General features: G+C 46.3%; 1 protein-coding gene across 1 annotated transcript in view; it reads right to left on the reverse strand.

The window, feature by feature from the left end:
- BAZ2A (bromodomain adjacent to zinc finger domain 2A) overlaps positions 1-6,082 on the reverse strand; it is a 248,264-nt gene extending 242,182 nt beyond the window's left edge. Inside the window, exon 1 of the mRNA XM_029594826.1 lies at positions 5,976-6,082. The gene's annotated coding sequence lies outside the window, so the exon portion shown is untranslated. The remainder of the gene's footprint in view (positions 1-5,975) is intronic.
- Positions 6,083-17,390: the final 11,308 nt, after the last annotated feature.

Raw genomic sequence — 17,390 nt, forward strand, 5'->3', positions numbered from 1 at the left:
GGCACTCAACACTATCTTTTCTCTCCTGGGTCCCGGCCAGAAATGGTTTCAGTGGCAGGGGCACCAGAAGGGCGAACAAGGCAGCACCTGGGAATTCTTTTCCAGGTGGAGTAGCAGTCTAGCGGGGGGCAGAGAACCAGTGATCCTGCTTGGGCAAGTCACTTCACCCTCCAGTTGTTCAGGAACAAATTTAGAGCCCTGCTTAGTGCTTACTGAGCATTTTCTCCATTGCCATAGCATGAGAGAAAATCTTGTAATTCTTCTGGGGACAAGGAAATGCCTGCTCTACCTGAATGGAACATGCCTTCAGCTATCAGTGAAAAGGAATGAGCTAAATATAAGAAAATACATAAAATGTGCTTGCTTGTGATCGCTGGTAGCCCCATTAGCTACAGCCAAAGGACACTCACCCTGTCTATTGAATGCCTTTGTGGACAGTGGTGCAGACACATCCCAAGCTAGCCAAAAGATGGATTTAACCTCACAAATACAGAGAGACAAGGACCTCACTATAAGGGGGTAAGAATTTCTGGTTCCCTCGCTACAACAGTACCAAGCAACAAGGGGGAAACGATCATTTCTCTACCAGTCACTCCTTACTCCCCAAAAAAAGACCTCAGCCCAAAGCTTTGATTTTTAGGACACTGCTGAAAAGGAAATGCAGATAATTCAAAGGAAAAGGGTGGCAGTGCAGCAAAGCTCAGGGTATAGGCCTGCGACCCTGGAATAGCCCAGTTTAATTTCCCTCCCTCTAGCCCCACCATCACCACCACTTGAGACTTTGAGCAAGTCACTTAACTTCCCTGTGCTCAAACTTAAGATCATAAGCTCTTTGAAGAAGGGTCAATGCCCGTACGTGAATTCTATCACAGTACTGTGTAGGCTGAGAGCACAATGTAAATAGTTAAATAAGGTTTGAGAGGGCAGCCCCCTTTTCAGGTGAGGGGTAATTTATACAAACACCCATCACAGAGCTAATGGGCAGACATATATAGAGTGCCAAAACTAGAACCTTGATTGGCTCCATCTGTCCAAGCTGGAGCTGTTCAGTTATGGCATGGAAAATGCATTTCTTTTCTCACATCTCTACAGAGAAATACAGCAACCCACTCATTTGTTCAATCTAAGCAATGTGTTCAGTTTGCTACTCTGAATATTCATCTGTAACATCTCTACACCATTAAAAATTCACACTGTCATGCCAGTGTATAAAGCTCTAGTAGCCACACTGGCCTTGAGCACATCTGAAGAAAGGACCTAAGTGGCCTCCAGAAGTCATAGCCTGCTACATCTTTCTGGAATTTTTACACTGGTCCAATAAGCAGTACCACGATCTACAAGAGCTCAAGCTCATATGTGCTTAATTTTCTAATCAGAATCAATTTCTGTTGTTTTGCCTTCAGTGGCAAAGAATGGAGTAGAGGAGTGGCCTTAAGGTTAGAGCAGTGGGTTAAGAACCAGGGAAGCCAGTGTTCAAATCTTGCTGGCACTACTCATTACCTTAGGTAAGTCACTTCACCCTCCACTGCCTCAGTACAAACTGAGGGGTCAATACAATAAGACATGTGCTGGAAACGGGCAATCTTACGGAGCACCTGTTTTCCTAATGTACATGCAGCCACATCCCCTGGGTTGCCCGATGCAACCCAGGAGAAGTGCCCTTAAAAAGGACACGCAGACAGAAAATTGGATGTCCTTAGCACTCAACAATTTATTGCATCGCTCAATATAAGCATCCATTTTGATCCGCTTCTTTTATTTTTGCTATAATTCACTTCAGCAACCTCAGCAAAATTATAGGCACCCCTTGCTATGAATGTCCAAATTGTGCAGCAATAAGTGCCTTTTTTTTAATGAAGTGAAAATATAAAATTATTTTTTTCCACCAAAAGCAGTAAAGTGTCACAATACTGTGTGGGAGGACACACATCACAACACAGAGAAACTATTTAAATGTTTTTCATGAGCCCTTGTCTGCAAGCTAACTTTACTCCACCTCAGAGGCTGAACTTAAATTTGCTGCGTTAAAAACTGTGCATTGGGCACCCAGCGCTTAACTGCATTGGAGGTAATAGCTAATGTTCCTCATCTACATGTAATTAACATCTGACAGGAGCTATCGGGCTTGCACTTGTTAAGGCACGCATTTTGGACACGCTAATCTTACTGCATCCAGCACGTCCAAAATGTGCATCCAACTGCATGGAAATCTGTGCGCTAGACTTTTTGCATCAGCGATTTAAGATTGTAAACCCACTGAATGTAATCTCCTTTGAATTAGCTGAGTAGTCTCAAAAGGTAAAACTCATGTTTAAAAAAAATACATTAAAATTAAATTACTCAGGGAAAATGGATTGTGAAGCTAAAGCTGTGTTTGCAACATTTGCCCTGATCTGGTCACTGTCAGAAGACGTCATCATCTAAATGTGCACAGCAGGAATGTAGCATAAAGGAGGGTACTCCTTCAAAGGCCTTGTTTATGGGGGAGCTTGTGTCTCTTTCTCCCTTTGATACTACAGGTCTCTCTCCTCTAGCACAGCTCTTGCTCTGCTCCCTCCCCCCCCCCCCCCCCCCCCCCCCGCCCCTTACCTTGTCCCAGAACCACTAACAGCAGTGAGCTCTGACACAGCCACCTGTCTCAGCTCCAAGGTGCTTTGGTAACAGACATGCATCCCTCCTCCAAGCTTCCACGTCAGAAACTCCTCATCCAGAAAGAAGAGAAATTGCAGCCGTGCAGTTTACTCATCCAACCTGAGCATATCTTCTGTGGCATCTCTACAGCCTCTGGAGATCTGTTACCAGCCTTTACTGAGCCATTTTTTTTTTTTAGCAATAACACAAAAGAAATAAACTGCGACCATCACCTTCAGAAAAATAAAACTGCCCCATTACTAAAACATTCATTAACATCTTTGGTTATTGTTTTAGTGGACACATCAACTGGAGATGTTTTCTCTGAAGTGTCATTTTCTATAGATGTTCTGGCAGCTATTAAATTAGATTGGTGTTTAATATTTAGTAATGTGCCAGATTTCTTTGTGGCAAGACAGGCTGATGCTTCATTTGTGGTTTTGCTAGAAACTTCTCCAGTCGCTTTTTTCCTATATCCACAGCATCCCACCCCTCTTGCAAACATGAGTACACACACATACACATGAAAAGTAAATGCTAGGATCTGCTAATGATTCAGGCTGCTGACCTCCCTTTGGGGACCACCAGCAGTGACAAGCTCAGATACGAAATGGATTCTGCATTAATCTGTTGTTTCATTCAAAAGGCAGAAGCAAGGCCAGAGCAATCAGCCACTCTCTTGGGTCTCCAGAAAGCATTAGACATCAGCTGGCAGGCACTGGACACCCTCTCTGCCCAGAGATTCATGCATGTCTTATAGGTTAGCAACACAACTCCCCACAAAAAAAAAAATGCATCTATATTTTTAGCAGTCCTTTATAGCTCCTGTTTCTAAAGCAAAAAATGAATTAACTCTGGATTTCTGTCACTTTCATTCTTGAAATTTTTCAGTTGTTTTTGTGCCTTTTAGGAATTTAACAAAAACAGAATTCACCACCACTTCTTAAACCCCCCCCCCAACATCTTAAGCATAAATCTCACCCTTAAAGTGGAGAACTGATAACTCTGAAAAGGGAGGTTACCCAGGAAAGCGGTGGAACCTCTGTGGCTGGAAACGTTTAAAAACAGGTTAGACCCACATCGGTACAGGATAATTTAGGTGCAGGGATATCCTGTCTAGAGGCAGAGAATGGACTAGGCCCAGGAGCAACTGACCATTTTTGCAGCAGGGCCATGCCCCTAGTCTTGGATGTGGTTAGGGGCCAATGCTTTCCAGGACTGGCCTGGGGGCTCAGTGGCAATGCTCTAATTCTTAGGCTGGGCTTCTCTTTGGGATCCCTGGGACTAGAAATACTACAGAGAGGGTTCACAGCCTCAGGGCAGGTGGGGAGAATCTTAAGACATTGCACAGTGCCTACGCCTAGTGGGCCAAAGATGCAAGAAGGAAATAAGGTCGGAGGCCTGTAGCTGCAAGCAGGATTTTGGAGGGGGGTGGGGTTGGAAGGGACTGCATGAACAAAAATTGGGACAATCCCTGGCTAGTTGGAACGAAGGATCATGACACCCTCGTCCAGTAGAGGCTGGTTCCAACTGAGCGGAAGTCCAAAAGACATAAGATTTAATTCAGCCTCATCTGTCTATGGTTCCTAGGTATGCTCGAGGGTCCTTTCTTTTCAACTAAACTGTGCAAGAAAAAAAATTCTTAGGATTTATAATGAAGACGAGCCAAAAATGTCAAATCGCAAACCCCATTCATAAACTGGGTAGTCACACATGGGCAAGCCTACTTGGGTCACAGTAGTGCAAGCCCAGGAAATCCGGGTAAAAAGGCCAGGTCCTGACATTTATTTAAGCAAGTTATTATAGCCGGTTGATCAACCAATCTCAGCGAGTTACAACTAGTTGTCATCATTTTCACCCTCATTTACTAGGTTTATGTTGAACTAATACATTTATACCCATGGGCGAGTGCCACGCTTTATGGACAAGATATATGTATACCAATCACGTTTTTCCATTCCATTTTTTTTTTATTTTATACAATTAAAGCAGCAGTTGCAACACCATTGAAAATAAAAAAAAATAAAAAAATTTGCCAAGGAGAAAAAAAATCAAGTCACATCTCTTTTCTTCTGGCTGCCCCCAGGGCGTTCTCATTTCCTGAGAATCCAACGTGCTAGACTCTTTAGTGAGATCGTAAAATCTCATCTGCACAAGGGCCGAAAAATCCCGGGTAACTAGAACTGAAACAACCAGCCAATTTTTCCCATTTCTCTCCCGGCTTTTTCACTACTAGCCCAGAGCATGCTAGTACCTGTAATCTTGTTATTTTCAATAGACTTTGAACAAGGCTGCCAGTCCCAGCTTGAAAATGGAACTTTACAGAAAAAAAGTAAAATGATTAAAAAAAAAATGTCTGCGTCATTTTTTTTTTTTTCAAATCTATCAGTGCATGCTTAAAATAAAACAAGTACTTGTGGGAAGGGACGGGGAGAAGAGGTGATGTAGGAACAGGAAATGATAGGATAGCCCTGTAAAACGTGGTGCAGGGGAGTTCACTGGAGTTAGTTTCTTTCTCTACCTCTTTCCTTTGCGTTTCTGTGGCCTATAAATATCCAAGGTTGCAGGGCCAGAGTGCCGGGATGATCAGATATATTTAAAACATGCCAGAAAGGAGACCCCCCCAAGGCAAACAAGCAAAAACCTGAAATTCTGAAGCCCGAGCCCAAGGAATCTCTGCACAAAACACAAGGTCACCCTCAGAGCTCACAAACGTCCATTTAAAAAAATACTCGTTATGCATCAAAAAAACAACAAAAAAGATGCTTTCCTTGAAGGGCGAAAAACTGCCGTTTTCAAGCCAATTCCTCCCACTCTAAGCATTTTTTTTTTTTTAGGTAAAAAAAAAAAAGCTTCTGAACCGCGAGGCAGAAAATGGCAGATTCTGTCTTTACTATCGGAAAATGTTTGCTTTTCTTTCCACGATCTTTTGATCAACTAAATAAAAAAATACGCATTTCAATTCCAACTCCATCCGTCCTCCAGAAAATCCTTTGCAAACATGGGCCACCAGCCATCCGGGCAAAGGGATGGGGGGAGGGGGTCGTCCCCCTCTTTTTTTGGAGGAGGGGTGCGGTTGCTCACTTGTGTTTGGAAATAAAGTCTGGGGGAGGGGAGTGGGGGGAGAGCCATGTGTACTGCTCTAAACGCTACCAAATCCGGAGGGGCTTTGGGACCCGGGAGACGCCCGGCAGCTGCAGGAAATGATACAAGACCTGCAAGCAGCAGAGATACAGAAAAGTAACATCCGAAAGGTTACAACAGCAACAACCAAATTAGGTTGGGGATGGGGGGGAACAAAAAAAACCCAAACCAAAATTGTCATGGGTGGACCTGGGCCTTACCTAGAAGCCCGATCCCCGTCCAGATGAGCGATCCACAAAGTATTGGGGGGTCAGTGCAGGTGCCCTGCTGTTGGTAGTGGTAGTGGTGGCGGTGCTGCTGCTGCCTCCTGTCTCTCTGTGACTCTGGAAGCAGGTGGCTGATAGAGCCCTGCAGCTGATGTCACAGCAGCCCCAGCCAACAGCAAGATTAACATGAATTATTTAAAGATGCAGGGATCCATTTCCAGGCAGCCTGATTACAAAATAATAATAATGATAAACCCTAAGATACAAAAAAAAAATAATATTCAGATGCTGAAACAAGTATTACAGCTGAGACTCGAAATTCCCACAGACGTTCAAAACTGCCAAATCATTTTGCACAATACATTTAATAAATATAAACTGACAATAAAAATGAAGTATGGAGGGAAGGTGAAGATTTGCATTTCTTTTAATGATTCATAGTCAATTTTATATCAGGCTTGGAAAAAAATGCTCGATAAAAGTTTATAACTGGAGCAAACCTTGGCATAGTTCTGTGAGAACAATTGAACATGATTCTTTCTTTCTTTTCATATATTTAAGATAATAATAAGGGGGGTTGTGGGCAAATGACAGTCTCTAGTATTGGGCGGGGGGTTGTGGTGTTTGACTGGAAACAGCAGCAGGAACTCTGGGAACAAAGCTGAGCACTGACTGGCTCCAGTGGCCTGCAGGATACCCGGTGGTCAGCAAGCTTTGTATGATGGGGAATGGGCAAAGTCCCACCTCTTGAAAGAACTATGTATTTGAAATTTATATTTTGTAATCCCAAAGACAGTCTGTGACCCAACCCAACCCATCATCGGTCCTTGCTGGGAATCCCCTAATTTTATGAACCAATACCTTTATTCACTTTTGTTAAGCTTTGCTCCCTGGTCTGTGATTGGGGCATCCTTATTATTATTATTATCATGATTTGTATAGCGCATACCAGATATATGCAGTGCTGAACAGATGCATCCAATGGACATTCCCTACTGCTTGGAGTTTACAGTCTAGTCAAGCCATCATGTACTGCCTCTCTGATTATTTCCTCCACCGCATTATCTCATCAAAGCCATCACGCACATCCTCTGTGAATATTTTTCATAGTTCCTCTCACATCCAGGACAAGTTCTGGAGCACGCGCTGGAAAAGCAGGATGCAGTTCTCTTGAGTTATTTACTCTATTGGCATTTTCTAGATATAACTATAATCAGGGATCCCACTCTTCTGCAATTCCACAGCTGCGGTAGAGGCCGCAAAGTTTGATCCTTGCTGCAGAATTTGTTGGTTCTGGCCCCACTGTCTGGCTATAGTGAGAAGAGCACTTGGTTTTTTGACCTACACCCTGTGTAACTGTACACAAGCCCTAGAAGAGATGTATTCCCTATGTATATTATCCCTGGACATGATGCATTTCCTGTGCATATAGCCATTGGAAGTGATGCCTTCTGTGTGTGTATGTGATGTATTTTCTGTGTACACTGATTGCATAGTCTGCACTGACAGTTGTGAAATTCTTTCACAGTTTGGTGCTGTTACAACATCTGTGCAGTGGCTTCATCCTGACAGCCAGGTCTGAGCTGGTCGTGTCGCAAATGTCTGCGGGGTGGGGGGGCAGCCCAGCCCAGCCCAGGGCAACTCAGCACCTGCGGCCACTGAGCAAGTGCAAGTGAGTCATGGACCAGGAGGAATTCTCATCGGGAATAAAGTAGTTCCAGAGTCTCAAGGTGGAACTGGTGATATATATATACGGTATATATATATATTTTTTTTTTACTATTACTACTACTTCTTCTACTACTGCTACTACTAAACATTTAAATAAATAGCACTACAAGGTGTACACAGCACTGTACAGACACGGATGAGACAGTCCCTGCTCTGTGGCTTACAGTCTGACAGATAGACATATGATCTACAGCTGGACAATGAGGATAGGGTCAATTTAATTAGTCTGGGACTTTTGCCTTCTAGTCCCATAAAGAGAGCAGTCAAAGGGGTGGATGAGAGTCCAGGGAACGGATGCAGACAGGACTATTTGCTTCTTCTAGTGGAGGTGAGTTGCATGCAAAGATGGCTCCTGTGGTGTAGACAGGAATTAGGCCAGTATTTCCTCTCATTTTCTTCTCTTCCCCTCACCTTTTACAAATGGCTAGATTGCACCTCAATCTCTAATGGAATCTGTGGTAGAATCTGTCATAAGAACTTTTATTAGAAAGAAAAAAAATCAGAGCAAAACAAGTGCAGTTAGAGAGCACAGTGTCAACTACCGCTATTACCATGACTCTAAACATCACCTCAGCAGCACAGCACAAGCATACACACCCACAGGAGGCACACCCTGCCCATGGCACACACCGACTGTGACGGCCATGGAATTAGTTGAACTACAAGGGAATGCTTTAGGTGGGGGTAATGAGGAAATGCAGAGTGAAGATATCTGTATGTGAGCACAAGAAGCTTGAAATGGATACAGAAGCAGACAGGGAGCCAATGGAATGACTTGAGGATGACATGGTCATGGTGATGATGGTGGAAGGTAAGCTGTGCAGCTGGCTTTGGAACAGTCTGTAGTGGTGACAAATAGTTCACTGGGAGACCTGTGAGGAGCAAGTTGCAGTAGTCCAAGCGGGAAGTGATGAATGACTGGATAAGGGTTCTTGTGGTGTGCTTGGAGAGGGAGAGATACATAAGAACATAAGAAATTGCCATGCTGGGTCAGACCAAGGGCCCATTCAAGCCCAGCATCCTGTTTCCAACAGAGGCCAAAACCAGGCCACAAGAACCTGGCAATTACCCAAACACTAAGAAGATCCCATGCTACTCATGCAATTAATAGCAGTGGCTATTCCCTAAGTATAATTGTTTAATAGCCATTAATGGACTTCTCCTCCAAGAACTTATCCAAACCTTTTTTGAACCCAGCTACACTAACTGCACTAACCACCTCCTCTGGCAACAAATTCCAGAGCTTTGTTGTGCGTTGAGTGAAAAAGAATTTTCTCTGATTAGTCTTAAATGTGTTACTTGCTAACTTCATGGAATGCCCCCTAGTCCTTCTATTATTCGAAAGTGTAAATAACCGAGTCACATCTACTCGTTCAAGACCTCTCATGATCTTAAAGACCTCTATCATATCCCCCATCAGCCGTCTCTTCTCTTTTCGAAATGTTAGCAAGAAGGAGAGGACATGATTTTGCACTGCTTTGGATATGTGCAGAGGTGAGAAAGGAATCAAAGATGACTATGAGGTACTAGGCAGAGGGGACTAGGAGGATGCTAGTGTTATTCACAGAGATGCAAAATAGGTGGGAGTGGGAAGTGGGCTTAGGGGGAAAAGCAAGAAGTTCCATCTTGGCCCATGTTGATTTTCAGATGGCAGCTGGACATCCAAGTGGGAATGTCAGACAAGCAAGTTGAGATCTGGTTGTGGATGCTGGGTAGAGTTTAGGTGCAGTGAAGTAGGATCTGGGAGTTCTCAGCATAAAGGAGGTCCTGGAAACCATGGGAGGAGATAATATTGTCAAGGGAATAAATATAGAGAGAATAGAAGAGGGCCATGAACGAAGCCCTAAGGGACACCGATTGAGATTGGGACAGCTGTGAAGGGGACAGAGCCAGCAGAAGGGTAATAGGCATCCCTGGCAAACCTTCGGCCTTGTGCCCCTCCCCTCACCTCGACTTGATGGCAGTTCCAGCACAGTGCTGCCTTCTTTGGCAGGAGTGACCTTGGCACAGCATCCCCCTCGCTCTTGTTCCCTCCCACCTTGCCCCTAGTGCCCAGCATTCCTCTCTCTCCAGTACTGCTCAGCATCCTTTTTTCCACACCCCTACAGCTTTTTTTCACTTCCACTCCAGCCAGGGCCAGCGGAAGCACTAAGCAAACTAGGCCTGGGCCTAAGGCGCCAACCATTAGGGGGGTTGCAAGCCATGTGGGGCCGTGAGTGGTGGCAAAAAAGAGTGGAGACTCAGCAGGCTGCGAGCAGCGCCCAACCAAGGGGGGGGTGACGGCATGATAGGGAGGGGTGGCAGGCCTAAGGCAGAAGGTGCCTAGGGCACCTAATGCCCTTGCCCCAGCCCTGACTCCAGCCCCTGTCCAGCATGCCAGCATTACCCCAATCTCTTTGCTCTCTGCAGGGACTGGTATCCTCTCTTGATCCACCTCACTCTCACCGGCCTAGCATCTTCTCTCTGCTTCTGCTACAGTGAGGGAGACATTTTATGGCTATGCTGTTAGCAGAGCCAGCTGTAGGGCAAACAATGCCCCAGGTGAAAATTGTTAATGGGATCCTTCTTCAGCCTCCACCCCCTTCCAGTTCTCTCCACTCTCTCTTTCTCTCTCAAGGTAACCTCTCATCCCTCACAGCATTCTCTCCTCCAGATATTATGTCCCCTCTCCTCCCTTCTTTCTAGGCATTCACTTCCCACTTTCCCTCCCTCCCTCCACACCCTCTCTCCCCCTCCCCTCTCTCCCTCCCTCCAGGCACTCTCTCTGTTCCTTGCCCCACCTCCACACCACTCATACATTATCTTCCCCCTCTCCTTTTCAGGCATTTTCTCAATGCACATAATAAACACATTCTGGAGCCATCATGGTAAAAGCAACACAAGCTCTCCACAGCCAGGAGAATACATTCCAAATCTATAAAGCAAACTTGCCGTATCAAAACAGCACTAACTCTCAGAACTCAAAAGTCCTACCTTCGACAGGCAGCACTGCAAATATTAACCTGGGCCCTAGAACCTCAACACACAGCCTACTAGGAAAACAGAACAAGTTGGACTGCTACAGCTCCCTACACAGAAACACATGCAGAACACAGACAGATCTAATACAGAATAAGGAATCATAAAGGAGAAAGACAAAAATGTAGACAAAACTGAAATGGAAACCCCAAGAAACTAAACAGGGTTCTCCGAAGACAGCAGGATGAATTAGCCATAACATGTGGGTGACATCATCTGATGGCGTGGATACAGACCAGCTCTCAGAGCTCAGTAGAGGCTTTACTGAGCATGCATGGGAATGTGGGAGTTCCCTTGCATGCATGCATGGGAATGTGGGAGTTCCCTTGCATGCATGCATGGGAATGTGGGAGTTCCCTTGCATGCATGCATGGGAATGTGGGAGTTCCCTTGCATGCATGCATGGGAATGTGGGAGTTCCCTTGCATGCATGCATGCTGCCTTATAAGCCTTTTTGGGGGGGGGGGGGTTTGTCCGAGCTAACACACGAACATGTCTCAGACTCTCTTGAAATGTTTTGTTTTGTTTTTATTTTGGTCTTATAGCCTTTATCTGCCTCAAAAGGGTCCATGTCATTGTTGTCCAATAGCGTTACTCACATATAATGGTTAATTCGTGCCTGTTTTCCCCCAGTGGTCCTTGTCCTCGCCCCACGCCTTCCCCCATTGGTCCTAAGGCCCATAAGTCTAACCCTCCATCCCTAGTGATCCTGGAGCCCGTCCTCTCCCTGGAAAACCATGCTCTCCAGCAAATCGCATTCTCTCCTTCCTCAGCCAATAAAGTCCAAGCCTCCTTTTCAAGCCAGAATCAGCTGGCTCTCCTTCACTTTCGGAGGTGGGAGTAGACTGGTGTGCACTGTTTACTGTCCTCGGTCTCCTTGGACAAGGGCATGAGGCCCTGGAATTCAAAAGCATGGCCTGCTGCTTGCCTTCTTGAGGGTGGAAGATGGGAACACTACCACATGCTCTCCTCACTCACTGCTTCAGTATCACCAGGGCCACTGGAAGAACTAGGCAGCTGCCTAGAGAGCACCACCATCCTGGGGGGCGGCAGAGCGATGGCAGGTCCTTCTTGCTGGCCCAAACTGGAAGAGGGGGTCACAGGGGCCCTTGCTGGCAGGAAAGAGATGCCATCATTGCGGGAAGAGCTAAGACATGAGGAGGAGTAGGAAGGCGGGCCCATGGGACTGAAGAAAAAGGAAGGAGCTGGAGCTCCAGCAGCAGCGAGGCCAAAGAAACCAGGTGGAACAGGAAGCCGAGCAGCGGCAGGCCTGAAAAAAGGAGCATCGTGTGTGTGTGTGTGTGTGTTGTAATGGCCATGTAACTGATCGTAAATCATGTGGGGAAAATAACATGAACAGAGGAGATCAGTAGAAAAAGTTAATTTATAAAACAAAATTGTAATACAAAAGCATTATGGCAAAAATATATCAGGATGGAAGAAGTTATGCTACATATATGTTATGTATAGTTATATGCACATATAGCATATGTGCATATAAGAAAATATTAGATTAAAATCAAAAACTATTACTAGCAACTAGAGATGTGAATTGGAACCGGAATCGGTTCGGTTCCGATTCCGATTCAAATCGTGCATTTTTTTTCGTCCGGCCCAATCCGATAAACAAAAAACCCACCCTGACCCTTTAAAACCGCTCCCTTAGCCTCCACCACCCTCCACCATCTTTAAAAATGGTGCCGGCCATCCAGTGCTCCTACCATGTGACAGGGGCCGGCCAATAGCACGGTTACCCTGTCACATGGTAAGGGCAAAGGGCCATCGGCGCCATTTTTATTAGTGGCAGCCGACGGCCCGAGAGCGGGAGATCGCTCCCAGGGCCCACTGGACCACCAGGTAATTTTAAAATGTTTTTTGGGGGGTTGGGAGGGTGGTGGAGGCTAAGGGAGCGGTTTTAAAGGGTTGGGGTGGGTTTTTTGTTTATCGGCCGACAGCCCGAGAGCGGGAGAACGCTCCCGGGACCCCCGCTGGACCACCAGGTAATTTTAAAACATTTTTGGGAGGGTCAGGAGGGTGGTGGAGGCTAAGGGAGCGGTTTTAAAGGGTTGGGGTAGGTTTTTAGGTTGTGTCCTAACTCCCATTAGTGTGCACTAACCTGATTAATGATTTTTTCATGATAAATCGGTGGAATTTATATTGTATCGCACTCTTTAACGATTAATGACGATTTAAAAAATATCGGACGATATTTTAAATCGTCAAAAAACGATTCCCATCCCTACTAGCAACACACATATATACAGAACAGCAAAAAGAGAGAGAGAAGATAATATAATTCAACAACACACTAAATAACTGTTCTCTATTTACCTGTTCCACCCCATTCATGATCTTATAAACCTCTGTCTTGGCCATCTCTTCTCCGAGATGAAGAGCGCTAACCCGTTCAGCCTTTCTTCATAGGGGACTTGTTCCATCCCTTTTACCATTTTAGTGGCCCTCGTTTGTACGTTTTCTAATTCCACTATATCTTTTTTATAGATGGGTTAACCAGAACTGCACACAATACTCAAGGGGCGGTTGCACCATCAATCTATGCTGAGGCATTAGGATGCTCTCCGTTTTAATCTCCATTCCTTTCTGAATATTTCTTAGTAGTTTGTTTGCTTTTTTGACCATTGCCACACACAAAGCTGAGGATTTCAATGTACTATCCGCAGTGACCTCAAGATCCTTTTCCTGGGTGGGAACACCTAATACTGAACCCAGCATTTATGTAGTTTAGGGTTATTTTCCCTATATGCATCAATTTGCATTTGTCCACATTAAATTTCATCTGCTATTTATATGCTCCATCCTCCAGTCTCACAAGGTCTTTCTGCAGTTCCTTGCAGTCTGTCCATATTTTAACTACTTTGAATATTTTTGTGTTATCTGCAAATTTGACTTCACTGATAACTCTCTATTCCCGTTCATTAATGAATAAGTTGAAAAACACAGATCCGAGGATGGATCTCTGGCCCCCTTGTTGGAGAGTTCATCTCGCTGCATTGACTCCAATATTATTCTTCATTTCTCTGGATCTGGTAATTCATTTTACCCGGTCTTACTGTTTACAGTTTGCTTGTGCTTTGTACAGCATTTCTGTTTAGTCCAGGTTTGGAGGTCTACTACCATTAGGACTGATGCAATAAAACGCGCGTTAAAATTTGCGTCCGTTTTATTTTTTTTAACACATGCGCTGCCACTTCCCTTGAGCACTCGATGCAGTATTCAAATCAAAATGAAATGAAAAGGGTGCCAAAAAAAGCAAGTGCTGTTGAAAAGAGCGTCCGTAGCGCTACGTAGTTTATTGCATTGTATTGCATCACATGTCCACAATGTGTGTGCATTATGACGTGCATCAATTTTGTCAGTGGAATATGGGAATGATTATTAAAAATTATTATTTTGAAATTCAATGGTGCACCTCTAATGTGATGTCAAGATGTGAGGTCGTAAGCCTACAGGGTATATAAAGGTAGGCGTTAATTTCTCCGGGCACCAGGAAAGTGCACAGAAAAGCAGTAAAACCTGCTTTTCTGTGCACCCTCCGACTTAATATCATGGCGATATTAAGTTGGAGGTACCGAAAGTTTAAAAAAGTAAAAAGTAAAAAATAAAAAAAGATTTTAAAATGGGCCCGCGGCTGTTGGGTCGAAAACCGGACGCTCAATTTTGCCGGCATCCGGTTTCCGAACCCATGGCTGTCAGCGGACTCGAGAACCGACGCTGGCAAAATCGAGTGTCGGCTGTCAAACCCGCTGACAGCCGCTGCTTCCATCAAAAAAGAGGCGCTAGGGATGCGCTAGTGTCCCTAGCGCCTCTTTTTACCACCGGACCTAATTTAAATAAATTAAGATACTGTATCACACGCACAGGAGAATGGCCTGTGCGCACGCCGGGAGAGCCGGCACTTTCTCAGCTTTCCTGCATTCCTTCCTTTATGCCCACCTCGTTCAGGTCAGCATTCCTGCTAGATTCATTTTTATGACTGGGGAAAAGAGCAGTGATCCCCACAGGCCTGGAGGCAGAGATTCAGTCCGTCTCCAGCCTCTCTTAAACATAATCTTTATTCACAGCTTCAGTCATATCACAACCTGCAGACAGTCAGGTCAATACAGTAAAGTGCAACCGCGGTTACCCTGCTCCTAACCCGCTTTCTACTCACTTTCCGGCCGCGTTAGCCCTTCCTGCGATCCACAATCCCCTTTAACCCATTCTTACCGCCTCTTTAAATCACCAGGTAACCCCTTCCGCCCGCGGCATGTATATTAGATGTAAACGATCGAATTAGCTATTCCCTCCCATACAGTAACGCGCGCCCCGACTATCGCTTTTTTACCCTGCCGTTTTGCCGCACGTTTAACCTGCTAACTTACTGCCTACCCTTACCCCTGCGTTAGAGGCAGGGGTACGGGTAGGCGGCAAACTTTCCCCCAGCCCCCGCTCTCCTGCCCTGGCCGCGTCCATGGGTGCTGGTCTCCGGGGCAGCCCCAGTCCTCTCCCCTCCTCCCGAAGCAACGAAAGCGGGAAAAAGCGGAAAAAAAAAAAAGTAGCAACGAAGTGGACAGTTCTCCTACGCTCGGGATTGCCAGTCCTCTCTCCCCTCCTCCCGAAGCAAGGCGCGTAAAGCAGCCTTGCTTCGGGAGGAGGGGAGAGAGGACTGGCAGTGTAAAGCAACAAAGCGACTTACTCTTCTTGCAGCCCCCCTCCGGAGACGGACATCGGCGGAGCCGGACCGCGGCTCCCCTGCCTCCCGGAGGCAGCTGCCGGCGAAGATGGACGCTTGCACGGGCGAAAGCGGCCCCTGTGCGTGCAATTGGGCCGCTCAAGGCGTGACGTCACCACGTTTGGCGTCACGGCATGTGACGTCACGTCTTGAGCGGCCCAATTGCACGCACAGGGGCCGCTTTCGCCCGTGCAGGCGTCCATCTTCGCCGGCAGCTGCCTCCGGGAGGCAGGGGAGCCGCGGTCCGTCTCCGCCGATGTCCGTCTCCGGAGGGGGGCTGCAAGAAGAGTAAGTCGCTTCGTTGCTTTACACTGCCAGTCCTCTCTCCCCTCCTCCCGAAGCAAGGCTGCTTTACGCGCCTTGCTTCGGGAGGAGGGGAGAGAGGACTGGCAATCCCGAGCATAGGAGAACCTTCCTGGTACCTGTCATTTCAAATGTCATTTGAAATGTTTAAGAGAGGCTGGAGACATTTGAGACGGCTGGTATCTGTCATTTCAAATGTCATTTGAAATGACAGATACCAGCGTGTCCGTGAAGCGTTAGGCCCGCGCACCCAGGATACTGTATAGCGCTCTATACAGTAAAATGGGTTGCGCGGGCCTAACGCTTCACGGATGCTTCTTGGACGCAGCTTGCATTTGCAAGCTATTTAAATACAGTATCGAGCGGTAGGTGAGCTGGACTGTGTGTGCGGCAACCGCGGGTGCACCCGGCACTAACGCAGCTCTTCCTACCGCTCCTTACTGTATCGGCCTGAGTGTAATCTCTCTACTCACAGTTTGTACTGCTTCGTCTCAGCTCAGTATTTGGGCCTGGTCTGGTCATCCCCACCTGGATCCCAGCTCTTATTCCCCAGTCTCTGGTTATGCCCTCTGAGCCCCACCTGTCCCGCAGGATCCCACCCATACAGCATACTGTCCTTAAGGAATTTAAGGTGGATCGGGCGACTAGCCTGGTCCTGAACAGGTAAATAGGGAAACACTAGGGGCATAAGAACATAAGAACATAAGAAAATGCCATACTGGGTCAGACCAAGGGTCCATCAAGCCCAGCATCCTGTTTCCAACAGTGGCCAATCCAGGCCATAAGAACCTGGCAAGTACCCAAAAACTAAGTCTATTCTATGTAACCATTGCTAATGGCAGTGGCTATTCTCTAAGTGAACTTAATAGCAGGTAATGGACTTCTCCTCCAAGAACTTATCCAATCCAATCCTTTTTTAAACACAGCTATACTAACTGCACGAACCACATTCTCTGGCAACAAATTCCAGAGTTTAATTGTGCGTTGAGTAAAAAAGAACTTTCTCCGATTAGTTTTAAATGTGCCCCATGCTAACTTCATGGAGTGTCCCCTAGTCCTTCTACAGCCTCACATACCCCTCTCCTCAGCTTGGACCCATCGGACCAAGCATCCCTACTCCATCCTGGATCCCATCCAGGAAAGTCCAAGACTTCCCAGTCCCTTTCCTCTGAATTCCCACCAGCTACACTTGGAAATGGGGACCTCATAACATGCTCACCCCCATCTCTTAGGGTTACCCTTGACAGTATCATGACCACCACCCAGTGTGCTATTCGCACAGTGCACATCCACAGTCCTTTAATTAAGTCCTTTGCTGGCTCCGGGTTTGAATTCCACCCCGATGGAGCTTTATGGACCAACTGGGTAACCACCAGTGTTGGTTCCTCTATAAATAGTTGCGCCCGCTTCCTAGCATTTGGTATCTCTGATGTAGAGCCCCTCCTTGGCTCCTCTGTATCCTCAGTTGCTGGAGTCCCCACAGCGCCGTCCTCTGGGCTCTCCATGGACTCTTCCTCCAGGTTCCCAACAGCACCTCCCTCTGGGTTCTCTGCAGTTTCCTCCTCTGTACACTCTGCAGTACCTCCCCCTGGGCTCTCCACAGTTTGTTTTTCTGTAAACTCTGC

The sequence above is a fragment of the Rhinatrema bivittatum genome, chromosome 3, assembly GCF_901001135.1.
Source record: "Rhinatrema bivittatum chromosome 3, aRhiBiv1.1, whole genome shotgun sequence".
Classification (NCBI taxonomy): domain Eukaryota; kingdom Metazoa; phylum Chordata; class Amphibia; order Gymnophiona; family Rhinatrematidae; genus Rhinatrema; species Rhinatrema bivittatum.